Source organism: Ovis aries, chromosome 25 (genome assembly GCF_016772045.2).
Source record: "Ovis aries strain OAR_USU_Benz2616 breed Rambouillet chromosome 25, ARS-UI_Ramb_v3.0, whole genome shotgun sequence".
Classification (NCBI taxonomy): Eukaryota; Metazoa; Chordata; class Mammalia; order Artiodactyla; family Bovidae; genus Ovis; species Ovis aries.
Genome location: NC_056078.1, coordinates 12961280 through 12984821, shown reverse-complemented (window position 1 = coordinate 12984821; position 23542 = coordinate 12961280). Strand labels below are relative to the sequence as shown.

The 23542-nt window shown below is 49.6% G+C and overlaps 1 protein-coding gene across 5 annotated transcripts in view; it reads left to right on the top strand.

Moving 5' to 3' along the window:
* The window catches only part of RASGEF1A (RasGEF domain family member 1A), a 176690-nt gene that overhangs the window by 113331 nt on the left and 39817 nt on the right, over positions 1–23542 (top strand). The gene's annotated exons all lie outside the window — the stretch shown is intronic.

Sequence of the window (23542 nt, the reverse complement as noted above, 5' to 3'; positions counted from 1 at the left end):
GTGTTTTCTAGAAGAGGAAACAGGCTCAGAGAGGTGGAAGGCTTGTGCCAACCCCCTCAGGGGGAACGCAGAGCTGGAGACCTCACCAGGCTACCGGGCACCGCTGCAGGCCCTGTGTGCCCTCCCTCGCAGTGGCTCTACCTGAAGAGGACATTGAATAATCCTGCTTTAAAAAGAAACTTTAAACACCTGAATTGAATCTCTGCAGGAGCATTTTCTCTGATGAAGGAACTGTCCAGAGCCTGGAGCCAAATGCTTCAGTTAGCACCCCCTGACTCAGACAAGTTCCCCTCCATCTCAGGACCTGGTCTCCTGCCCCGACAACCTCCCACCCCAAGACCCTTGGCCTCAGACCCTTGTGGTAGTGGTGCTCACTGAGCCCTGTTCCTGAGAGTGAAAATGTGCCGTGTATCTCATTCTAAAAAAGGTTCCTTCGCAGAGTCTTGTGAATGTCTGAAGGAAGATTGAGTCCGTGCTGAGGGCCTGATAGCAGAGAAGGCAGAGCTTCATCCACATCTCTAACGTGTTCTTGGATCCCGGGTCTCCATCCCCCGCCCCTACCCTCCACTCATCAAGTAGGACAGGACTCAGGCCAGACTGCTAAGGGCTCACCACACCAACCCCGTTACTCAGAGTGCCTCTTCCAAACTGGAGGCAAATATGGTGTATGCCAGACATTCTCAAACTTTCTGTAGCAGTGAAGTGAAAGAAACCCAGGGTGATGCAAAATAGATCAAAGGGAATCAGCTCGGCTTGAAAGGAGGTGGAGAAGGCGGCTGAGAGTCTGGTAGGAGAGACAGTCACAGGATGGTCTCTGGAATAGCACACCTGAGATCTGGGAAGTGCTGGGAAGAGAAGGCTGCTGCTCCCCGGCAGGGCGGTGGGGCTGGGGGAGGCCAGGCCGGAAGAGCACTCTAAGCAGAGGGAACACCGTGTGGGGCACTATCGGGGTGCAGGAGCAGAGCCACGGGACAGCAATGGGTATGGGGTCAGGGTGAGGCTAGGCCTTGCCGGCCACGCCACCAGATTCTGACTTCTATGACTAGTTGTAAGTTGAAGCGTTGAGTGTGTGCTAAGTCATTTTAGTCATGTCTGACTCTTTGCCACCCCATGGACCATAGCCCGCCATGGGAATCCTCCGTCCATGGGATTCTCCAGGGAAGAACTGGAGTGGGTTGCCATTTCCTTCCCCGGGGGATCTTCCTGACAAAGTTGAGGTGTGCAGAAGCCACATGTGTGATCCCATCTGTAGCGTGATTAGCAGATGGAGAGGGGATGGGATGTGGGGTGCGGTTGTGACACAGCCACTGGGAGGTCAGTGCAGAGAGAGGACAGCTGCTTGGGCTAGGGTGTGCCAGCTGGGATGGACAGACAGACGTGGTCAGATGTGAGACATGCAGAGCAGGCACACTGCTGGCGTCAGGTGATGGGTTGGCTGTGGGGCAGGGGCCAGGGAGGGGTCTTGGCAGCTCTTCTTGGTCCTCGATGTGGCATCCTACTCACTAGAGGGATCCAGCTTCTTGAGTCTCTCTCTTTCACAATTGTTTCTTCTTTTAAGATTTCTTTTGTTGCTCTGGGGTTGGTTCTTCCCTTGGCTGTTTGTCCTTTTGCTTGTATGCTGTCTATCCTCTCAGACAAGGCCTCCACCATCTCAGGACCTAGTCTCCTGCCCTGTCAACCCTCAACCCCAAGAGTCCTGGCCTCTGATCCTTGGGGCAGGGGTGCTCACTGAGCCCTGATTCCTGAGAGTGAAATTGTTAACCTGCCTTGTGAACATGTTAACGTGCAATTGTTAACATGCCTCCTGAACTTGGGGCTGTCTGTCCATTTTAAGGAGGAGGTCTGGGAGTCCACCGAGTGCGCCCTCTGTTGTATTTGGGTCTGACTGCCCCACAGCATCTTTCCCCCTGAGGCATTTCCGAGCAGACATGTGCAGTGAGGTGGCGTATGCCAGCACTTGGAGGGTTTTGGACTGGCCTCCCGGCTCCACGCTGGAAGCCCCCTTAGAGGACAGTTCTCCGTGTGGGGTCTGCGCTGCCTTCGAGCCCAGTAATGACCTGTCCGTGTCCTGTGTCTGGAGGGTGGGGGTGACACTCCCCCGCCCCCAGGCAGCCCTCTGCCTTTGTCTGCATGCCCACCTGAAAGGTGGGGTTTCCTGCTCAGGCTCCTCTGTGGTTTCTGCCATCCACCCGCCCCTCGTGCCTTCCGTTTTCCAGAAGCATGAGTCAGTCTTGTCCACCAGCCACCCACCCTCTTTCACAACGGTTCCTCTGTTCTCTCTTATCTCATGGAGGTTGGAGGGGTATAACGCAAGTGCACATGCTCAGCAGGAGTGCTGCACGGAGTACTCTTACAAATCCTTAGATTTGTTGCCTTTCCTTGGGCCTGACTCTGCTGTAGCAGCCTTGATTTCTCTTTCTCTCAAAACTTACATCTGATCAATGAACAGATCCTGTCTCTGCAATAAAGTCCAGAACCTGCCACTTTTCACTCCCTGCACACCCTCTGGAGCACGTAGGTTTTTGCAGGAGCTTCTAACTGGGCTTCTGCTTCGCCTCTGCCTCCTGTGGTTTTGGCTCTATAAATCAGCCAGAGTGGTTTAAATTCGATTGTGTCAACCCCCACTCCAACCCTCCAGTGGGAAGCAAAGAGACTGTGTGGATGGATGAAAGAGGCAGGGAACACCACACGGACGTAGACTCCAAGGGTCTGAAGAGGAGCCCTGTACTGGGGTGAACGGTGTCCCCCCAAATTTACGTCCACTTGGAAACAGTGATGTGACCTTATGTGAAAATGTGCTTTATTGCTCACTCGTGTCCTACTGTTTGTGGCCCCACAAACTATAGCCCGCCAGGCTCCTCTGTCCATGGAATTCTCCAGGCAAGAATACTGGAGTGGGTTACCATTCCCTTCTCCAGTATGTGAAAATAAGGTCTATGTAATCAAGTGAAAATTAGGCCATAGTGGATATAACGTTAGTCACTCAGTTGTGTCCAACATTTTGTGACCCCATGGACTGTAGCCCACCAGGCTTCTCTGTCCATGGGATTTCCCAGGCGAGAACACTGGAGTGGGTAGCCATTCCCTTCTCCAGGGGATCTTCCTGACCAGGAGTTGAACCTGGGTCTCTTGCATTGCGGGCAGATTTTCTGCCATCTGAGCCACCAGCGAAGCCTGGTTCTTAAATCCAGTGACTGGTGTCCTTATAAGGAGAGTGAGTGTAGAGGCGCGTGACCATGGAGACAGACATTGAAGCAAAACATCTGCAAGTGAAGCGGTGCTGAGCATCGCTGGCGACCCCGGAAGCTAGAAGGAGGCAAGGGGCTGTAGCATGGACTTCTCCCCAGGACCTGAAGGAGCATGGCCCTGCTGACACCTTGTTTCTAGACTTCCAGCACCCCAAACTGTGGGAGAATACATTTTCATTGTTTCAGGCTGCCCATTTTTTGGTAGTTTGTACAGCATCCCTAGGAAACAGCCCTTATCCAGGCCTACAAAGCCTAGCAGGGCCTGTTCTCACCTCTTTCCATCCTTGCTTTGCCTCAGCAACACTGGCCTTGAGGAAGCCTGTTCTTTGAACAGGCCGTGTATGCTCTTGCCCCAGGGCCTCTGCACTGGCTGTTCCCTCGGACCCACAGGGATTACTTTAGTCAGGGCTTGCTAAGTCACCTCATCAGAAGGAACTCCCCTGAATGCCTGGTTAAACAGCAAAGCCCCTACCTCCCCTATCCGTTCCTTGTCCGCCCTGCCTGCTCTGGTTCTCTGAAGGCTCTTCCAGGCAGCTAGGGTCTATTCACTTGTTAGGTATTAATGTCTTCCCTCTGCCAAGGGACCTGGACTCTGTTGACTGTTTTGCTAGCGCCTAGAATAGTGCAAGTCACATGCTCAGTATGTGGTCACTGAATGGATGGATAAGAAAAATCCACAAGCCAGTTGAATAAAGGGGAAAACCTCAAAGTAGGCAATTTCGGGGGGCGGGAGGAAAGCCTTTTTAAATCTCAGTCTCACTCATAATTAAAGAAATACAAATTAAGTCTGCAATGAGACCATTCTCAACCATTAGAATGTATTGTCAGGGAACTGGATGCTGTCCTGAGCCTATAACTTGGACCATCTCTTTTTTTCTTTATAAAAAAATTGGTGTATAGAATTCATATAAGGGGTTTCCCAGGTGGCATAGTGGTAGAGAATCTGCCTGTCAATGCAGGAAATGCAAGGGAGGCGGATTTGATCCCTGAGTTAGGAGCATCCCCTGGAGGAGGGCATGGCAGTCCACTCCGGTATTCCTGCCTGGAAAATTCCATGGACAGAGGAACCTGGCGGGCTACAGTCCATGGGGTCACAAAGAGTCGGACACAATTGAGTATGCATGCACTGAATTCATATAACATAAAATCCACCCTTTCTTTCAAAGTGAATAATTCAGTGGTTCTTAGTATATTCATGGGGTTAATAGAAGCATCATCACTAATTCCAGTACGTTTTCATTACCCCAGAAAGAAACCGCATACCCATTAATATCTACATCCTCTTCTCCTACCCGCCAGCCCTGGCAACCACTATCTATTTTAGAACTCTACAGTGAAAGTGAAAGTGCTACTTGCTCAGTCGTGTCTGACTCTTTGAGACCCCATGGACTGTAGCCTGCAAGGCTTCTCTGTCCGTGGAATTCTCCAGGCTAGAATACTGGAGTGGGTAGCCATTCCCTTCTCCAGGGGATCTTCCTGACCCAAGGGTCGAAGCTGGGTCTCTTGCATTGCAGGCGGATTCTTTCCTGTCTGAGCCACCAGGGAAGCCCATTTTTATGTCTATGGATTTGTCTGTTCTGAGCATTTCGTGTAGAGGAATCATGCAGGTGCAACCTTTTATGCTCTGTGTCTTTAACTTGGCATAATGTTCTCAAGGTTCACCATGGTGTAGCGTGTACTTCATTCCGTCTTATTGCCACGTAATACTCCACTGTGGGCTTCTCCAGTGACTCAGCAGTAAAAGAACCCGCCTGCAGCGCAGGAGATGCAGGAGATGTGCGCTTGATCCCTGGGTTGGGAAAATCCCTTGGAGGAAGGCATGGCAACCCACTCCAGTATTCTTGCCTAGAAAATTCCATGGACAGAGGAACCCGGTGGGCTACAGTCCATGGACCACAGAGTCAGTCATGACTGAAGCGTCTGAGCACAGCAATACCCCATTGTATGGATTTCCCACATTTTGTTTGTCCCTTCATAAGTTGATGGATATTGAGGTATTTCCACTTTGTGGCTAAAAAGAACAATGCTGCTATGAACATTTGTGTGCAATTTTTGCGTGAGCATAAACTCCCAAATTTCTTGACTATGTACCTAAGACTGTAAACGTTGGTAATTCTATGTTTGAAATCTTAAGGAACTGACAGACTCTTTTCCAAAGTGCAAAAAAAAAAAAAAATTTGGCAATGACTTTTATTATTTAATTGAAGTATAGTTGATTTACAGTGTTATGTTAGTTTCTAGTGTACAACAAGGTGATTCAGTTATATATGTATTCTTTTTCATATTCTTCATTATGATTTATTACAGGATATTGAATATAGTTTTCTGTGCTATATAGTAGGACCTTGTTGTTTATTTTATGTATAGTAATTGTTCTTGTTTAGACGTTAGGTCGTGTCCAACTCTTTGAGAACCCATGGACTGCAGCACGCCAGGATTCCCTATCCGTCACTATCTCTCCGGCTTTGCTTGAACTCATGTTCATTAAATTGGTGATCTCATCCTCTGTCGCCCCCTTCTCCTCCTGCCTTCAATCTTCCCCAGAATCAGGGTCTTTTCTGAGTCAGCTTTTCATATCAGCTGGCCAAAGTATTGGAGCTTCAGCTTCAGCATCAGCATCAGTCCTTCCAATGCATAGTCAGGGTTGATTTCCTTTAGAATTGACTGGTTTGATCTCCTTGCTGTCCAAGGGACTGTCAAGAGTCCCCCGCACGACAGTTCAGAAGCATCTCTTCTTCAGCACTCAGTCTTCTCCATGGTCCAGTATATAGCAGTGTGTCTCTGTTTATTCCAAATCCTAGTTTATCTCCCCCTTTCCTTTTTTGTGGTTTGTAACCATCAATTTGTTTCCTGTGTTTGTCAGTCTGCTTCTGTTTTGTAAGTAAGTTCATTTTTTGGACATTTTAGGTTCGACATATAAGTATTAGATTCCACATAGGATATTTGTCTTTCTCTTTCTGACTTATTTCACTTAGTGTGATAGTCTCTAGGTCTATCCATGTTGTTGCAGATAGCATTATTTCATTCTTCTTTATGGCTGGGTAACTTTCTGTATTATGTACACAGCAGATCTTCTTTATACATCCCTCTGTCGATAGACATTTTGGTGGCTTCCGTATCTTGACCTTTGTAAATAGTGCTGCTGTGAACATTGGAGTGCATGTGTCTTTGAATTATGGTTTTCTCTAGATATGACTGCACAACTTTACGTTGTCACCAGTATTGTGCTAGAGTTCCAATTCCTTAACAGCTTCATTAAGACTTCTTATGGGAGTCTCTATATCCTAGTGGGTGTAAAGTGGTATCTTGTTTTGGTTTTCATTTGTATTCCTCTGATGATGTTGAGTTTTACGTGTTTACTTACAGTTTGCATACTGTCTTTAGAGAAATGATATTCAGATTTTTTGCCATTTTTATTTTTTAATTTTTTATTAAAAATATTTAATTACATAGTTGGTTATGCCAGGTCTCAGTTGCAGCCTGTGGGAGTTCTAGTTGCAGCATGCACTCTTACTTGAGTGTGGGATCCAGTTCCCTGACCAGGGGTCAAACCAAGGCCCCTGCTTTGGGAGCCCGGAATCTTGGAAGCCATTGGTCTACGAGGGAAGTCCCCTCTTTGCCTGTTTCTAAAGTGAAATTATGGCTAAGGGGAGACTACTCCATGTGATATAGAAATGTCTTTTTTTTCTTTTTTCCATTTTGGAGGTTGTATTTTCAATACCTTTATAGTGTTCTTTGAAGCACAAATTTTTGAATTGTCATGAAATCCAATGCATCTCTTTTTCATTTGGTTGCTTTTGCTGTCATAAGTAAAAAAACCATTGCCTTATCCAGGGTCACAAAGATGCTTTTTCTTCGAGTTTTATGGTTTTCACTCTTATATTTAGATTGAGTTAATTTTTGCACATAGTAGGGAGATAGGGGTTCAACTTCGTTCTTTCAAGTGTGGCTCTTTAATTATCTCTGTACCATTTGTTGAAAAGACTGTTCTTTCCCCAGTGAAATGCCTTGCTACCTTGGTTAAAAATCAGTTGATTATCAATGCACAAGTGTATTTTTGAGCTCTCAATCCTATTCCCTTGGTCTATATATAACTAACCTTATGCCAGTATTATACAGACTTGATTACTGTAGGCTTTGTAGAAAGTTTTAAAATGGGGAAGTGTGAGTCTTCCAGCTTCATTCATCTTTTTAAAATTGCTTTTGCAATCTTTTGTTCTTGGTCCCTTGTGTTTTCCTGTGCATTTTAGGAACAACTTGTCAGTTTCTGCAAAAAAAAAAAAAAAGAAAAGTAGCTAGAGTTTTGGGGTAATCACATTAAATATGAAGATCAATTTGGGGAATATTGCCATCTTAATAATATTGCCTTCTAACCCAGGAACATGGCTCCATGTATTTAAGGCTAACCCTTTTCCAACTATGTTTTGTAGTTTCCAGTATAAAATTCTTGCACTTCTTCTGTTAAATTTATTGCCAAGTATTTTGTTCTTTTTGATGCTGTTGTAAATGAAATTGTTTTCTTAATTTTATTTTCAGGTTGTTCATTACAAGTATATAGTATTACAATTGATTTTTGTATATTGATCTTATATCCTGCAGCCTTGCTGAACTTATTTATTGGAATTACTGTTCGGCTGTGAATTTGTTCATAGTTGGAGTTTGCTGGGCAGAAAAGTATGGAGTTCTAATTGTGTGCATTTGTGTGTGTATGTGTATTTTTTAAGGAATTTTCATACAAAAGACCATGTCATCTACAAAAAAGATTATCTCACTTCTTTCTTCCAGTGTGGATGTCTTTTATGTCTTACATCTTTCCTAATCAGTTCCATTCAGTTCAGTTCAGTCGCCCAGTCATGTCCGACTCTTTGCAACCCCATGGACTGCAGCATGCCAGGCTTCCCTGTCCATCACCAGCTCCCAGAGTTTGCTCAAACTCATGTCCATCAAGTTGGTGATGCCAGCCAACCATCTTATATTCTGTCATCCTCTTCTCCTCCTGCCTTCAATCTTTTCCAGCATCAGGGTCTTTTTCAAATGAATCAGTTCTTCTCATGAGGTGGCCAGAGTATTGGAGTTTCAGCTTCAGCATCAGTCCTTCCAAAGCATATTCAGGACTTATTTCCCTTAGGAGTGACTGGTTTGATCTCCTTGCAGTCCGAGGGACTCTCAAGAGTCTTCTCCAGCAGCACTATTCAAAAGCATCAATTCTTTGGTGCTCAGCTTCCTTTATAGTCCAACTCTCACATTCCATACATGACTACTGGAAAAACCATAGCTTTGACTAGATGGACCTTTTTAATATGCTGTCTGGGTTTGTCATAGCTTTTCTTCCAAGGAGCACACGTCTTTTAATTTCATGGTTGCAGTCACCATCTGCAGTGATTTTCCAGCGCCCCCAAAATAAAATCTTTCACTGTTTCCTAATAGTCCTGGTTAAAACCTCTAGTACAATACTGAATAAAAGTTGAGATCTCTCTTCTTTATAGACACATTTTTACAGTTATAACTATCATTCTAAGCACTGTTATCTGCATTCCATAAGTTTTGGTATATTGTGTTTTCATTTCTATTTATCTCAAGTCATTTAAAATTTCCCCTGTTATTTCTTTCTCCAGTGCTTATATAGTAGTGGTTGGTGTAATTTCCACACGCATTTGTGAAATTCCCAGATTTCTTTCTGTTATTGACTCCTGCTATTCCTTTATGGCCACAGAACATACTTTGTATGATTTTAGTTCTTTTAAATTTACTAGAATGTGTTTTATGGCCTAACATATGTATCTTGGGGAATGTTCCATGGCCACTAGAGGAGAATATGTACTCTGTTATTGTTAAATGTTCTATGCATGTCTGTTAGTTCTAGTTGGTTTATTGTGTTGTTCAAGTCTTCTGTTTACAAAATGACCTACTGTCAAGTTGTTTCATCCATTCTTGAAAGTGGGATCTTGAAGTCTCAAGATATTTTTGTTGAATTCTCTGTTTTACTCTTTAATTCTATCAGTTTTTGCTCTTAAATTTGGGGGTTCCATTCTTGGGTGCATACATTTATAATTGTCATATCCTCTTGATGGATTGGCTCTCTTATCATTATAAAACATCCTTTGTCTCTAATAACAGTTTTTCTTAAAGTCTATTGTGTCTGATGAAGTCTGTGTTGCCTGATATTAAAGTCTATTTTGACTGATCCAGCCATTCCAGCTCTGTTTTGGTTACTATTTACATGAGATATCTTTTCCATCCCTTCTTTCAACCTATTTGTCTTGGAATCTAAATTGTGTCTCTTGTAGGAAACATGGTTAGATGATGGTTTTAAATTCATTTTGCCAATCTCTGGGTTTTAATTGCAGTGTTTATTTTAATCCATATATATTTCATGCCATTGCTGGTAAGATAGTGCTTGCTACTTGGTTTTCGTATGTTATGTTTGTTCTTCTATTCCTTCATTATTGCTTTCTTTTGTGCTGAGTAGATCTTTTGTAGTGCCATTTTAATTTCCTTGTCATTTCTTTTACTGTATATTTTTGAGTTATTTCCTTTGTTGCTTGGCAGATTAACATCTTTACTAATAACAATATAATTCTGATTAATATCATCTTCATTTCAGTAGTATACAAAAACTTTGCTCCTCTGTAGTTCTGTTACCTCCCCTATAAATTGTCATAAAATTTACATTTTTATACATTGTGTACTCCTCAGCAATACTTATAATTATTGCTTTATACAGTTGTTTTTTAATTCAGATAGGAGAAAAAAAGAGTTACAAACATAAAATACATTTGTACTGTCTTTTATACTTACCTAGGGATTGGGGGCAGGAGGAAAAGGGGACAACAGAGGATGAGATGGCTGGATGGCATCACTGACTTGATGGACATGAGTTTGAGTGAACTCCGGGAGTTGGTGATAGACAGGGAGGCCTGGCGTGCTGCGATTCATGGGGTCGCAAAGAGTCTGACACGACTGAACGACTGAACTGAACTGAACTGATGTAGTTACTTTTACTGATCCTTTTCATTTTTTCACCTGTATTTGAGTTCCTGGGTGTCCTTTAATTTCAGCCTGAAGGACTTGCTTTAGTAGTTATTGTAGGGTGAGCCTCCTAATGACAGGTTCTGTTTTCATTTGCTGGGCAATTCCTTCCTCATTTTTGAAGGACAGTTTTGCTGCATAAAGAGTTGTTGGTTGACATCTTTTTTCTTTCAGTACTTTGTATATGTTATCCCACTGCTTTCTGCCCTACCCTTCTCTGGTTTCTGATAGGGAATCTGCTTGGAGTTTGCTGAGCTTTTTGGTTGTGTAGATTGATGTTTTTCATCAACTTTGGGACACTTTAGCCATCGGTGCTTCCGATATTCTTTTATTTATTCATTTATGGTTGCACTGGGTCTGTGTTGCTGCACTGACTTTCTCTACTCTTGCCGAGCAAGGGCTGCTCTTCCGCGTGGTGCACGGCCTTCTCACTGCTGCGCCTGCTCTTGCTGCGGAGCTCAGGCGCTCGGCACACGGGCTTCAGCAGTTGCTGCACGTAGGCTGTAGGCTCCGTGCTGGCGGCAGGCCGTCCAGTATTCTTGTTGCTCCTTTCTCTCCTTTCTCTCTGAGACTGCCGTTATGTACCTGTTGGTATGCGTGATGGTATCTGAGATGGTATCTGTATTTATTTTCCTTCACTCTGTTAAGTTTCTGTTCCTCAGACTGGGTGACATTAGTTGACCTCTCCAGGTTTATCGGTTCTTTTTTCTGCCTGTACAAATCTGCTGTTGAGTGCCCTAGTTAAATTTTCATTTCAGTTACTGTAGTTTTCAGTACTGGGATTTCTGTTTTTTTAAATAATTTATACCCTTTTGTTGATATTCTTTATTTGGTGAAGCATCGTTTCCATACTTTAATTATTCAGACATAGTTTCCTTAATTCCTTTTTTCCTATTTTATTGAGATATAATTGACAAAATATTGTAAAAGTTTAAGGTATAAACCATGATGATTTCATAGATGCATATTTTTCAAAATGATTAGCACAAAAGTTTAGTTGATATCCATCATGCCACAGTTACAGATTTAGTTTCTTAAAAATTTTTTTTATTTTCTTTGCCCCAGGTCTTAGTTGTGGCATGCAGGACCTTCAGTCTTCATTGCTGCATGCTGAATGTTTTAGTGTGGCATGTGAACTCTTAGTCATGGCGTGTGGGATCTGGCTTCCTGAACAAGGATCCAGCCTGGGCCCCCTGCACTGGAAGCATGAAATCTCAGCCACTGGGCCACTAGGGAAGTCCCACAGATTGTTTTTTTATGATGATAACTTTTAAGATTTACTCTCTTAGCTACTTTTAAATGTGCTCTACAGTACTGTTAACTGTAGTCATCATGTTGTGACTATATCCTCAGAACTTATTTATCTTACTGTGGGTTTTTACCTTGTGACTGCTTTGTCAGGATGGTCACTGTGGTATGTTTGTGGCCACTGCATCACATCACGCTTGAGTGCCTCGTGCTAGGGGACCGCCCAGCCACCCAGCAGAATGTCCTGAGGCTGGTACAGAACATGAAGAGTTACCCAGAGAAAAGAGTGAGTTGAAACTAGTATGTGAGGTGTGTGCCTTTTAGTTCAGAAAAAGAACCGCACATGTACATGTAAATCATCTCATGAACACAGAAAATTCTGAGTGGCTGCACACAAGATTAATTAACTGTGGATGTCTCTGGGGAGGGGCTGGGACCTGGGGGGGGGCACTTACTCTTCCTTGTGTAATCTTTGCATTATTGAGTGTTTTGTCATGAGCATATATTGCATTTTCAATTTTAAAACAGGTAAAATAAACAAGTAAACCAGGCAAGCAAACATGTGAATGCAAGCGAAGACCCTGCCCCGCTGGGCTTTGGTCTCTTCCTCTCCTCTGGGGCCCCGGTGCTGGCTGGGAGAATGACCACTTCTCTGTAGGCAGTGCCCACGACTCCTACCATGCCCCCAGGACAGGGGTGGGACCTGGAGGGGAGAGGGCACACAGTCTGCTCTCAGCTCTGTGCCCTTGCTGGGTGTTCTCAGGACAGGCCTCAGGCAGTGAGGGCCAGGATGGGGGTGCTGGCCTGGGGGCTGCAGCTGTCTGGAGTTAGAGGAGAGGGTAGGTTGGTGGGATCCTGCAAGATGCCACGATTCTGAAACTAACTGTGAGAAACCCCTCCTGGGAACGTTTGTGTCTGCCTAGGGACAGGCACACGCACAGAAGTACACACAGGTCACCTTGTGTCCGTTTGGGGTCGGGTCCCTTCCTACCAGCCTGAAGCATCATTCTCTTTGGCTCCAGACAGGATGTGTCTGTGAGGATGCTCCTGGGCAGGCAGCCGTGGCCCCTCCCAGGGAGGCGCTTAGAACTACCAGAGGCCCCCCTGTCTGCTCACTCCGATCAGCTCAACCAGCCTTTCCTCTGGACTCTGCTCGGGGTCCCTCAGTGAGCCTCCCCTGCTCAGAGGCCTCCCTGTCCATCACAGGCGGCCTCTTCCTGCCACAGGAGAGAGGGCTGGGAGAGAGCCTGGGAGCCTCACAATGGCCCAGGTGTGTTTTCATGGTCGTAGGGTCTCTGCAGGACCTATGTGGTCATGAGGATGGGACAGTGAGCAAGGAAATCAGAGGAAGAACCCAAACTTCCCTCAGTATATAAGTAAACTGTCACAAAGCATAATGTAACTCTCCAAAATATTGAAGTCAGCCAAGTAAATAGAGAAGCTCAAGCGTAGGAGACCATGTGTTCTGCTCTGGGTAAAACCTTTTCCCGAAGGTGGAATTCAAACGTACCTGAGTCACACCCTGCACACTTCCACCTGCTCAGCTCCTCGTGCCCCCACTGGGTCAGGGCCTCACCTGGCCTAGGTCGCTGCCTACGGTGTGCAAGGAGTGGGTCCCCTGGTGCCTGTGCCCAAGAATCACGGAACAAGTCTCCAGTCTCCTCCACCAGGAGAAAGGCTTGTGGTGGTCCCGGGATGTGTGTCTTGATGGCTTTGGGCTGGGACGTGCAGGTGAGCAGGTTTTCAGGGGCTCCTGCAGGGCTGGCTGGTGGGGAGGGCCCCCACAGAGGAGCAGCTCAGGAGGAGGAGAGCCCAGGCCAGTCCAGCATCCTGCACGGAGCCCCTGAGGCCTTCCCTGGGCTTGGCACCAGCTGAAGCTTGGCTGTAAGCAGTTACGTCCTGTTGAAATCCTGGGCCTGGGTCAGCTGGGTGCCCCCGGATGGCCTCAGGTGGCCACAGTGAGGGAAGAGATGGGAAGACTGTTCCAGAGGCTGAGGGGGTGGGGAGAGGCTCGGGCTGGAGAGTGTGTGCCAAACCAGGAGAAAAAGAAGTTGCAGATGCAGGCTGCTTTTTATTTTTTAGAAAGGTGGATGATAAGAGATTGGAAGGCAGCTAACAGGGGTCAGGGGTCAGGGAGGCTGTGTTTGTGGGTCCAGAGAAGCGCAGAGCTGAGAGGAAGTGGAGACAGAAGCTGCAGGGGAGAGGGGGGTGGGAAGGAGGAGAGCCCCCAGGGGGGGCTCCAAGGACCAGCCCACCTGATGGCTAGGGCTCCATCCAAAGGAGAGGATGAAGTGGGAGGGCAGACCGGGAGCCCCAGGGCCTGGGGAGGGGCAGGAGGAGCTCCAGAAGCACAAGTGGGGTTGGGAAGGAGTTTGGGAGCTGGCCAAGGCTAAGGGGAACCCAGTGAGATGGAAGAAGTCCCTTCCCCATATGCTGGCAGCTCCGAATCCTGGCCATCCCCACCCCTACCCCACCAAGCTGGGCTGGTACTGACTCCCTGTCCCCATTCCCCACCCCCAGCCCAAGCAGTTCCAAAGCATCCACCCACCCCAACACACACACACACAGGTGCTCAGGGGATCTCAGGAATGAGTGCTCTGGCAGTCTTCTCTGAGAACTGGAGCGAGATAACCTTGTGGGTAGCAGTCATTAACTCAGTCCCACCATACCTTCTCTGTTGTGTTCAGTCGCTCAGTTGTTCTGACTCTTTGTGACCCCATGCACTGCAACACGCCAGGCTTCCTTGTCCTTCACTATCTCCCAGAGTTTGTTCAAACTCATGTCCATTGAGTCAATAATACCACCCAACCATCTCATCCTCTGTCGCCCCCTTCTTCTTTCTCCGTCAGTCTTTCCCAGCATCAGGATCTTTTCCAGTGAGCCGGTTCTTCTCATCAGGTGGCCAAAGTATTGGAGCTTCAGCATCAGTCCTCCCAATGAGTATTCAGAGTTGATTTCCTTCAGGATTGACTGGTTTGATCTCCTTGAAGTCAAGGGGACTCTCAAGAGTCTTCTCCAGCACCACAATTCAAAAGCATCAGTTCTTTGGCACTCAGCCTTCTTTATGGTTGAACTCTTACGTTCATATATGACTACTGGAAAAACCATAGCTTTGACTATATGGACCTTTGTCAGCAAAGTGATGTCTTTGCTTTTTAATACGCTTTCTAGGTTTGTCATAGCTTTTCTTCCATGGAGCAAGCATCTTTTAATTTCACGAAGCAAGTGTCTTTTAATTTCATGGCTGCAGTCACCGTCTGCAGTGATTTTGGAGCCCAAGAAAATAAACTCTGTCACTGTTTCCACTGTGTCCCCATCTATTTTCATGAAGCAATGGGGCAAAACACCATGATCTTAGTTTTTTGAATATTGAGTTTTAAGCCAACTTTTTCACTCTCCTCTTTCACCTTCATCAAGAGGCTCTTCAGTTCCTCTTCACTTTCTGCCATTAGGGCGGTGTCATCTGCATATCTGAGGTTATTGATATTTTTCTGAGCATCCCTAAGAGGTCGCTGCTGAGTCAGCTCCCAAGGGCTTAAAGCTAGTACCTAGCTGCACTGGGACTGCTCAGGGTCTTGAGGGGAGCATCAAACCCTGAACCTTCTGTTTCTTACTTTCTGTTGGGGAAAGCCTCACAGGTAGCTTGGGTCTCCCTGCCCCGTCTCAACTCAGCTGAGCTTCGGAATAATTCCCAGGAAGCCATAGTGTGCATGGTGGAACAGTGGGTAAAGAATCTGCCCGCCAATACAGACACATGGGAGATGCAGGTTTGATCCTTGGGTCGGGGAGATCCCCTAAAGAAGGGAACAGCAACCTGCTCCAGTATTCTTGCCTGGAATATTCCATAGGTAGAGGTGTCTGGCAGGCTACAGTCAATGGGATTGCACAGAGTCAGACACGACTGAGCACTTCCGCATGTACGCACACACGTCTCCCACTGCAGGCCCCCACATCCGTCTTTCTTTGGCTCGAGTGCACTGAGCTCCTTCTGTTCTTGGGAGCCTTTGCACTTGCTGTGCCTTCTGCCTGGCACACCCTTCCTGGTACATTTACCAGGACATTCCCACCCTGCTTAGCAGCCTCTGCTCCAGGCTCACCCCCCACCCTGCCCAGGGAGGTGGCCTTGGACCCCCAGGCTCTATGCCATCCCCTACTCATCACCAGCTGGATTTTGTTCTTTTGTTTACCCTTCTTCCCTCCCATAACCCTGAGGGTAAACTCTGAGTGCAGGGACAATGTCTCTGAGAACTTGGCACATAGTAAATGTTCATTAACTTAAAAAAACAATGAATAAGTGAATAGTTAGGAATGCAACATGCCACTCAGTGGTTGAGGAGCCCACCAATGAGGAGCCGGAGGAGTGGTGCAGATCCAGGGCCTTGGTGCCTCTTTCTCCATGCTCTCACCCAGGGCAGACATCACTACACCACACAGCACACGTGACTGATGGAAACCAGACAGGAGCTCAGATCTCAGGGAGGCCCTCCAGGGAGCCACTAGCTCTCCTTAAGAGGTGGTGGGACGAAGGCTAGGGTATAAGGTGCCATCCAAGGGCAAGGCCCTCGAGCATGCTCTGAGCATCAGGAAGGCTTCCTGGAGGAGGTGACAGGGTGGGCCCAAAAGGCACTGGGACAGAGAGAGAAGAAGAGCCACAGTTTGGAGGATGGGTGATCACATAAGTCGTGGAGGTGAGAATCAAGTGGATAAATCCCCAAGACAGTAAAAACCAGCCTGTACAGGGAGGAGGGCACCTGTTAGGCTGGCTCCCACAGATTGTCCCTGCCTGGGACCAAGCAGAGCCTTCTGGTCTGCCAGCTGGAGGGAGAAGCTAGTGGGATGTAAGGAGAGAAGCAACGAGCACTGCTGAGAACATACAGTAGATCACACTGTTGGTGAGCGAGGCAGCGCAGGGCCCTGTCCTGAGGCTGGAGGGTGCTGCTCCCGTTCAGCTGTGCTGCCTGATGCAGCCTTTCCTGATGCCCACCCAGCAGGGTCCATGGGCTCTTCTGATCCTTCATGCTGCCTGGCTGCCCTGGGCACCCTCTCTTCCTTGGTTGCACCCTGGCTGGCAGGAACAGGTCTCCCTTCTCTAGGAGCGGTGAGGATGCTCAAGGGGCGGCACCCCCTGGTGGGCTACTGCCAAGCCAGCCCTGCTTCCTACCAGGCATCCTCAGGAGGAGCACCATAGCATCCCATCCTGTTTAGCAAAAGAACATGTATTTCAATATGCTGATGACAGAGACAGTCATGTGCAGTGGAGAAATTTTGGGAAGTGTTCGATGAAGACATAGAAGAGGAGGCCAGTGGTGGGCAGGTGCCCTGAGGCCCCTTTCAGGGTGGATATGCCAGTCTGTGTCATACGCACATACTCGTGCACAGGGAGGCCACAGGTACATGCATGCACACACGTGTGCACATGTGTACTCATGACACCCATGCACACTCATGCACAAAGAACACACATGCGAATATTGATACGTGCACACAGGCACACACAAGCCTGTGCACAAGTGCAAGATCACGTGTGTGCGCATGGACCTGCTATACTTTCCACCAGGCTGCCAAGGAGGGGCTGTTGTCCCGCGAGGTGCCTTGTGGAAACCCACCTCTGTCATCTGCTTCTCACCTTTCCCACCAATGACTCTGACACTCGTGCTAACACCCTGTGCTACGTTAAAGGGTATTTTTGCAGATGGCACAAGTGAGAATTGAGACTCGGGCTTCTGGTTGCCACGAAGCCGCTTGCTCCTGGTAGATGGGCCTCTCCTGTGTCTTCATTTGCAGGCCCTCTGTCTCTCGCTAGCTCTGAGGTGGAGGCCCTGCAGGGCGCCATGAGGACATTCACACCTTGTCCTGGCCCCACTGGCTGGCCTGTTCCCCAGGCAGTCCTCACTCCTCTAGGGTGGGAGCTTTGCGTGGGGCAGGGTCTTTCCCTTTACACCTCCTGCCTTTGCCACCCCTGTGTATCCTCTCGTCAGGCTCCTATGTCATCCCAGGGAGTGAGTCCCTGTTTGGGGTGGGGACTGAGGCTCACAGAAGTGTGACCTTGCCCAGGGCCATCTGCTAATGACTGCAGAGTCCAGGGGCAGCTCGCTGAGGGTCCCGTGTGCTTCCTCATCCACCACCGCCCAGAGAACAACCATTGTCTTGGACAGAGTGGCCGGCGGGGCTCCAAGGCCATGGGGCTGCCCAGCCTCAGGTCACGGGCCTTCTGGAGGACCCAACCTCGGGATCTTCATCCTCTCAGCATGGCCCTGCAAGACCCAGAAGTCTCACGTTGGTCCTGACCTCCACATGACCCCCCCCCCCAGGGTCAGCTTCCCCATGGCAAGGCCTCCAAATGGGAAGGTCATGTTCTCTTGGCCAGAGGACTGTTCTCTGATGATAACCAATACTGGAATGGCCTTTTAACATCAGGGGTGCCCATCAGGTTGCCAAATATTTGACTCGGAGGAATGGGAACTTTCGGGGTGCCATGGCAGGTGGGGTCTTGCCACTCTGGTCCAGGGGGAGTCTGTCTGCCCGGGCCACCAGCCAGGTTCCTCTGCACCTCCCACCGCTGTCACGTGCTGGGGACTCAGGTCTGGGTTCCTCAGGGAAAGGGGTTTCTTTCTCCTCCTTTGCTCTTGGGAGATAAATGCTGGTGGCTGGTCCCACACATAGACCAGAAAACCGCCTCCAGAATCTGAATCGGTTAGGGAGTGTCGCCAGAAGGGAGGCCTGGGTTGTGAGGAACTAACTTATTTCTTGGAGAGCAGGAACCTGAGTGTGGCCTCTCTGAGGCCTGGGGGTGGGGCCATGGAAAGGGCCAGAGTGTGGCCTCAGGTGGTCCTCCTGGTCCTTGCTTGCTCCTCACCCCTTCCTGGTCCACCCACCGTGGGCACCAGGGCACCAGCCCAGAGGCTCTGCAGGCCCCCCTGGGCTGGTTGCTCCACCTCTGCCTGGATCTCTGCCCAGTACTGCCAGCCTGGATTGGTGGGCACTCAATGTGAAGGGGTGGCAGGATTCAGGGGAGCACGGCCAGGGAGGGCTGCTAGGAACTGGTCCCAATTCACTGGAGGACAGGACCAGATATGCTTATGCCCAGGCACCCCCTTCCTTTCCTTCCTCCACTGAGGGTCCTCACGGATCTCCTCCCGCCTGCCGTCCCTCCTTCTCTGGAAGTGGAAGCCAGGCTTCTGGCACAGCATGGAGGGACAGCTCTCCTGATGTACCCAGCTCCCCTTGCAAAGGGCTGGTTCTCTAACGTCTGGCCCCTCCTGGCACCCTTTGTGAGAGCAGGCTCCCCCATGCACCAAGATCTCTGCCTCCTTCCAGCCCTGCCCACTGGGGCACCCAGGCCCCTCCCCAACCCCTAGGACCCTCTGGGTCTGGCTAGGCCCCTGGGGAACTGTCCCCACCTAGCCCGCCTGGCCCCTTGGTTCCCCTGCACCTGGGCCCAGGGAGGGAGCCAGGCTGCAGTTAACACACAACCCTGTGGCCACCTAAAGTCCCTTCTCCACCTCCTCCTTTCCCAGCTTGTTGACAGGAAAGTGATGATGGGCCCGGGTGCAGGGAGCGGCCGCCATCCCAGGTGGTCTGTGCTGTTAGTCATGGTTAGTTACACGCCTAGTTGCACATTTGTGGCAAGTTACACAACCTGGCGGATGGGTGGCTCTACCTTAATCTATTTTCACATAGACGAAGGGGAGTGCCACAGTCAAGGCAAGCAGAGGCAACGGGAAGGCTTCTTGGGGGATCCTGCAGGGGGCTGCTCTGTTGGCAGAGCAGTAACCTGTGCTGTGTGAGGGGGCATCAGAATGGTCTACTCTCCTCTCATTTGCGCTCCCCTGCCCCTTGGGCTCCGGTGGTACCTAAAACCATATCAGTGTGTTTGTTTCCAACATTATTCTCCAAAGGGAGTGTCCATGGGACAGGGCTAGGGAAGTGCAGACAGCCGTGTGTGTTCTCAGTGGACGTCAGCCTGCCTACCTCATCTGGGTCCCCTGAGGACAGGGTCAGCAGTCAGGTCCTGCCCCAGGGTGTCAAACACACGTGCCATGAAGCTCACGGGTTAGCGTGGGTGTGAGCTTGGGCAACCCATGACTGCTCAGGCTGCTGACTGGCCCTCGGGGCACACCATATCCCACAGGTTCCTGTTAAACACTGTTAGCGAGGGCGTGGAGGAAACTGGAAAGGGCCTCTCCGGGGGTGGTTATGAGTTCAGATGGCCTGAGCTGCCTCCCAGGCCAGGCGGAGAGCCCCTGGACAGCTCAAGTCCTTGGAACTAGAAACTGAGAAGTTTCCAGGGCTTACCACGTGCTTGATTCTCTGGCTTCATGTTTTGCCGGCTGCCCTGTGACCTGGGGGTCATGAACCCTGCTTTATATCCAGGAAATGATAACTCAGAGAGGCGCCTGCCTGAGTTGGAGCCGAAGCTCTGCCTGCACGGCTGCCCTGGGTCATAAGTGGCTGGTTGGGTGGGGGCCTCAGCTGGACAGTGTGGGGAGGGGAGTGTGTGCAGGAAGCAGAACCTGACTGTCACCTGCTCCCTCACCAGTGGCGGTCACCTCTATTGGTCCCTCAGGTCCCATGAGACTCTCACCTGAGCCTGCTGGCACCTGCCCCTCCCCCCCCTGCCCCCCACCCTCCCTGGAGCCCTAGCTCCTGAGGACTTAGCCTCCACAGGATCTTTGTCGTGATGCTGGTCCACACCCCAGCACCTGGGGCCCTGCTCCCTCTGCTCTGCAAATGGGAGTCACCCAAGACGAGGCCCCCTTCCATCTTCCAAAACTAAAACCTTGCAGGCTGTACCTTTTTAAAGGAAGGAAGTTTTTACCCAGAGAGGCCTTTGGTTTTGGACAGAATGAGGAGAGGGAGGCAGAGACCACCTTAAAATGCCCCTTTCCCCAGTTCTGCTTCTCTGAGTTGTGGCTCACAACACACTTGGAAGGGTCTTGAGGCTCAGACAGCTTTGCCCTGACTGGCATGTTATTTCTTCTTCTTCTTTTTTCTCTCTCCCAACTTTTTTCTAAACATAAATTGTTCTGAAGTGTCATGTACATATAGCAAAGTGCATGATCATAAATGTTGCAGCTCAGACTTCTCTTGGGGTGAATACATGGGTGATCAGAACCCAGCCCCAGCAGACCCCTTGGCTCCTGATTAGATATTCTTTCGCGTCTGGTTTCTTCTGCTCCACGTGATGCTGGTAAGACTGATCCTGGTGTGTCCACTCTTGTTGATGGTGGCGCTCCCAGAGTGATTCTACCTCCTCGCTGTGGAGGGCAACCAGCTGGTTCCCAGTATAGAACCATTGTGGACAGTGGTGCTCTAAACACTGCTGGATGGGTCTTCGGGTGTGAGTGTGTAAGCATTTCTGGTGGTTCTGCACCCAGCGAGGAATTCTGCAGTCTGTGTACACTTGGCTTTCTTAGGCACTGTCTTCCCACGTGGCTTTACCAGTTCAGCTCTCACCACCAACGATGGGAGTTTCTCTTGTGCCACACCCCTGTCAGCACCTGGAATTTTCTGCCTTTCCATTTTAGCCACCCTGGTGGGCGTACAGCAGTATCACACGGTGGTGTGAAGTTTCCTTCCCCGGATGACTAATGAAATTGAGTGCTTTTTCTTATGTTTATCATCTTTTTGGATATCCTTCTTCAAGTCTTTTGCCTATTTTTAAAACGTGGGTCTTCAGACTTTTTGATTTATGTGAGTTCTTTATATATTCTGGACATGAAGCCTGAACTGGATGTATACACCTATGTCTAGCTCTGCACACGTATTCACAGGCATACATACACACACGTGTTCACTCAACAGAGAGGTGTCAAGTGCCCCCGTATGCAAACATGTCCCAGTCCCTGGGGCACAGCCGTGAACAGACCAACAAGGCCTTGCACTCACAGAGCTCAGTTCTCCCTAGAGGAGACACTGACAAATAAGGAAGTAGAAAGAATATGTCAGACTGAAGTGGCCTTCAGAAGGAAAGTTCAGGGGGAGAGGAAGTGTGGGAGTGGAGGTTAACACTGTAAATATGTCACCAAGAAGGTGACACCTCAGTACAGACTCAAGAGGAAGAACGCTGCACACAGAGGGCGGGCGAGCAGGGGGCAGGTTGGGGGAGTGGAAGGTGGGAGGTTTCCTGTGGAGCACCCACATGGCCACTAGACCCTGGCTTTCATTTCACTGAGGGTTCTGGGCAGTGGGTGGGCAGGACCCAACATAGGTTTTAACAGGGCCAATCGAGCTACTGTGTCAAGGCAGGATGGGTGGAAGCAGGGACATTAATTAGGAGCTTGTAGCCCTGAGTCCAGCCTCCTGTCCCAGTTTCTCGTTGGTCCCAGGTGTCTGTACTTGTGAGGATGTCCAGGGTCACTGTCATCCTGGAATCAGGCTTTGCTGCTCTTTGCTCAGAGCATCCTCGCATGGTCATGGGATAGATGCCCTGTTCCTGGCCTCATGGCCAGCCCACATCATCTGGGCTGCCTCATCTTCCCAGAAGCCCCCAGCACATGTCTGCTGGCCGCACCACACCTGGTTCCTTTTCCACTTTCTGAAGCCAGCTCTGGCAAGGTTACTGGGTTCCCATATTGATCCCCTCAAGCTCTCCCTGAGCCCAGCCCCACCCACAGCTTCAGGCAGGGGAACAGCCTGGCAGGGGTCAGCCCTGGCAGGCCCATCTCGCTGCCTCCATGGGAACCAGGAAGGATGTGGCTGTGGTCCACGTGTACACATGAATGCTGAGGTCACACCTGTGAGCAGAGGAGAGAGCACCATCCATGTATGTGAGGACATTCCCATCGCAGGGACAGTGGACAGCGGGTGCTCCTTCCTCCTGGGAAAGCATCTACCTTATCAAGGGATACTGGTGAAACCTGTGAGTGAGCATGTATAGAAAGGCGCAGTGGGGCTGTACATGGGCTCAGCCACCTCCTCTGGACCACAACACCTAGAGAGGCAGAGGGGAAGGCTTGCTCTGAATGCAGGTGGCAGTAGGGGTGTTAACTGCCCACGTGGACTTTCTGGAACTATACTGTGGCCACCTGAGGGTCTAACTGTCCTGCAGGGCTGTGGGATAGAGCCGAGGACTGTCGGGGGGAAGGTGCCTGGCAGACTCCCTCAGGGCAAAACCTTCAACCCTCTTGGCACCATGGAGTTTTCTGAAGGGGCAGGGTGGCCAGGCAGGCTCAGGACCAAGGATCCAGGCTGGTCCTGCTGCCGTGAGTTCCCTGTGGAGGCCACTGTGAGCTCTGCATCCTCTGACTGGCGTGAAAGGAGATGCAGAAGCAGCAGGGGGAGGATAGTGTGAAAGCTTGTGTGTGTGTTGGGTGGGGGGAGCTGATGTATCTGCAGCCCTGGCCATTTCTGCTGATGTTGCCCCCTTCTACCTAACTACCCACCCCAGGAGCTGTACAAGGCTGTAGCTAATAGTGCAGGTGCTGGAGCAGTGAGATCTGGGTTCCAGTGTTAGAAGAGAAAGTGGAGTGGCTTCCAAACTGCTGTATCCTCTTGCAGGAGACTGGTGAAGGGACTCAGCACAGCCCCTCATTCCTCAGGACAGAAATAGCCGGACTCCAGGACTCAGCCTGAGGGCCAGTCTTGCTACTGGTGACAGACCAGGCAAAGGAGAGGGAGTAGCTGAGGGGAGAGATGGCTGTCTCACAGGGCTGCTGGGGGTGAGGTGTGGGGCTGTCCAAGGCAGGCTTCCAGCAGACCTACCTGAATACTGATAGGGTCACCTCTTCCCATGCCAGCCCCAGGCTTGCTCATGAGCTCTCCCAGATTCTGCCCTGTTCCCATTCCCCTCAGCCTCTGGGCCCTCTGGTTCTAGACCTCCCAGAGAGGACAGTCTTCCCGGTCCACCTTTCCCTTTCAGATTCTCAGAGCCTGGGTTGAGGGCAACGCAGGAACCCGGTGGTGGGGCGATCGGTTGCCTGACAGGATTCTTTCTCAGCGCTGGGGCTCCTGAAGGCGGAATGACGCGTCGCTGTGCCGTGTGCCAGGCCCGCCCCCATCCCGTGTCTTAGATTAGT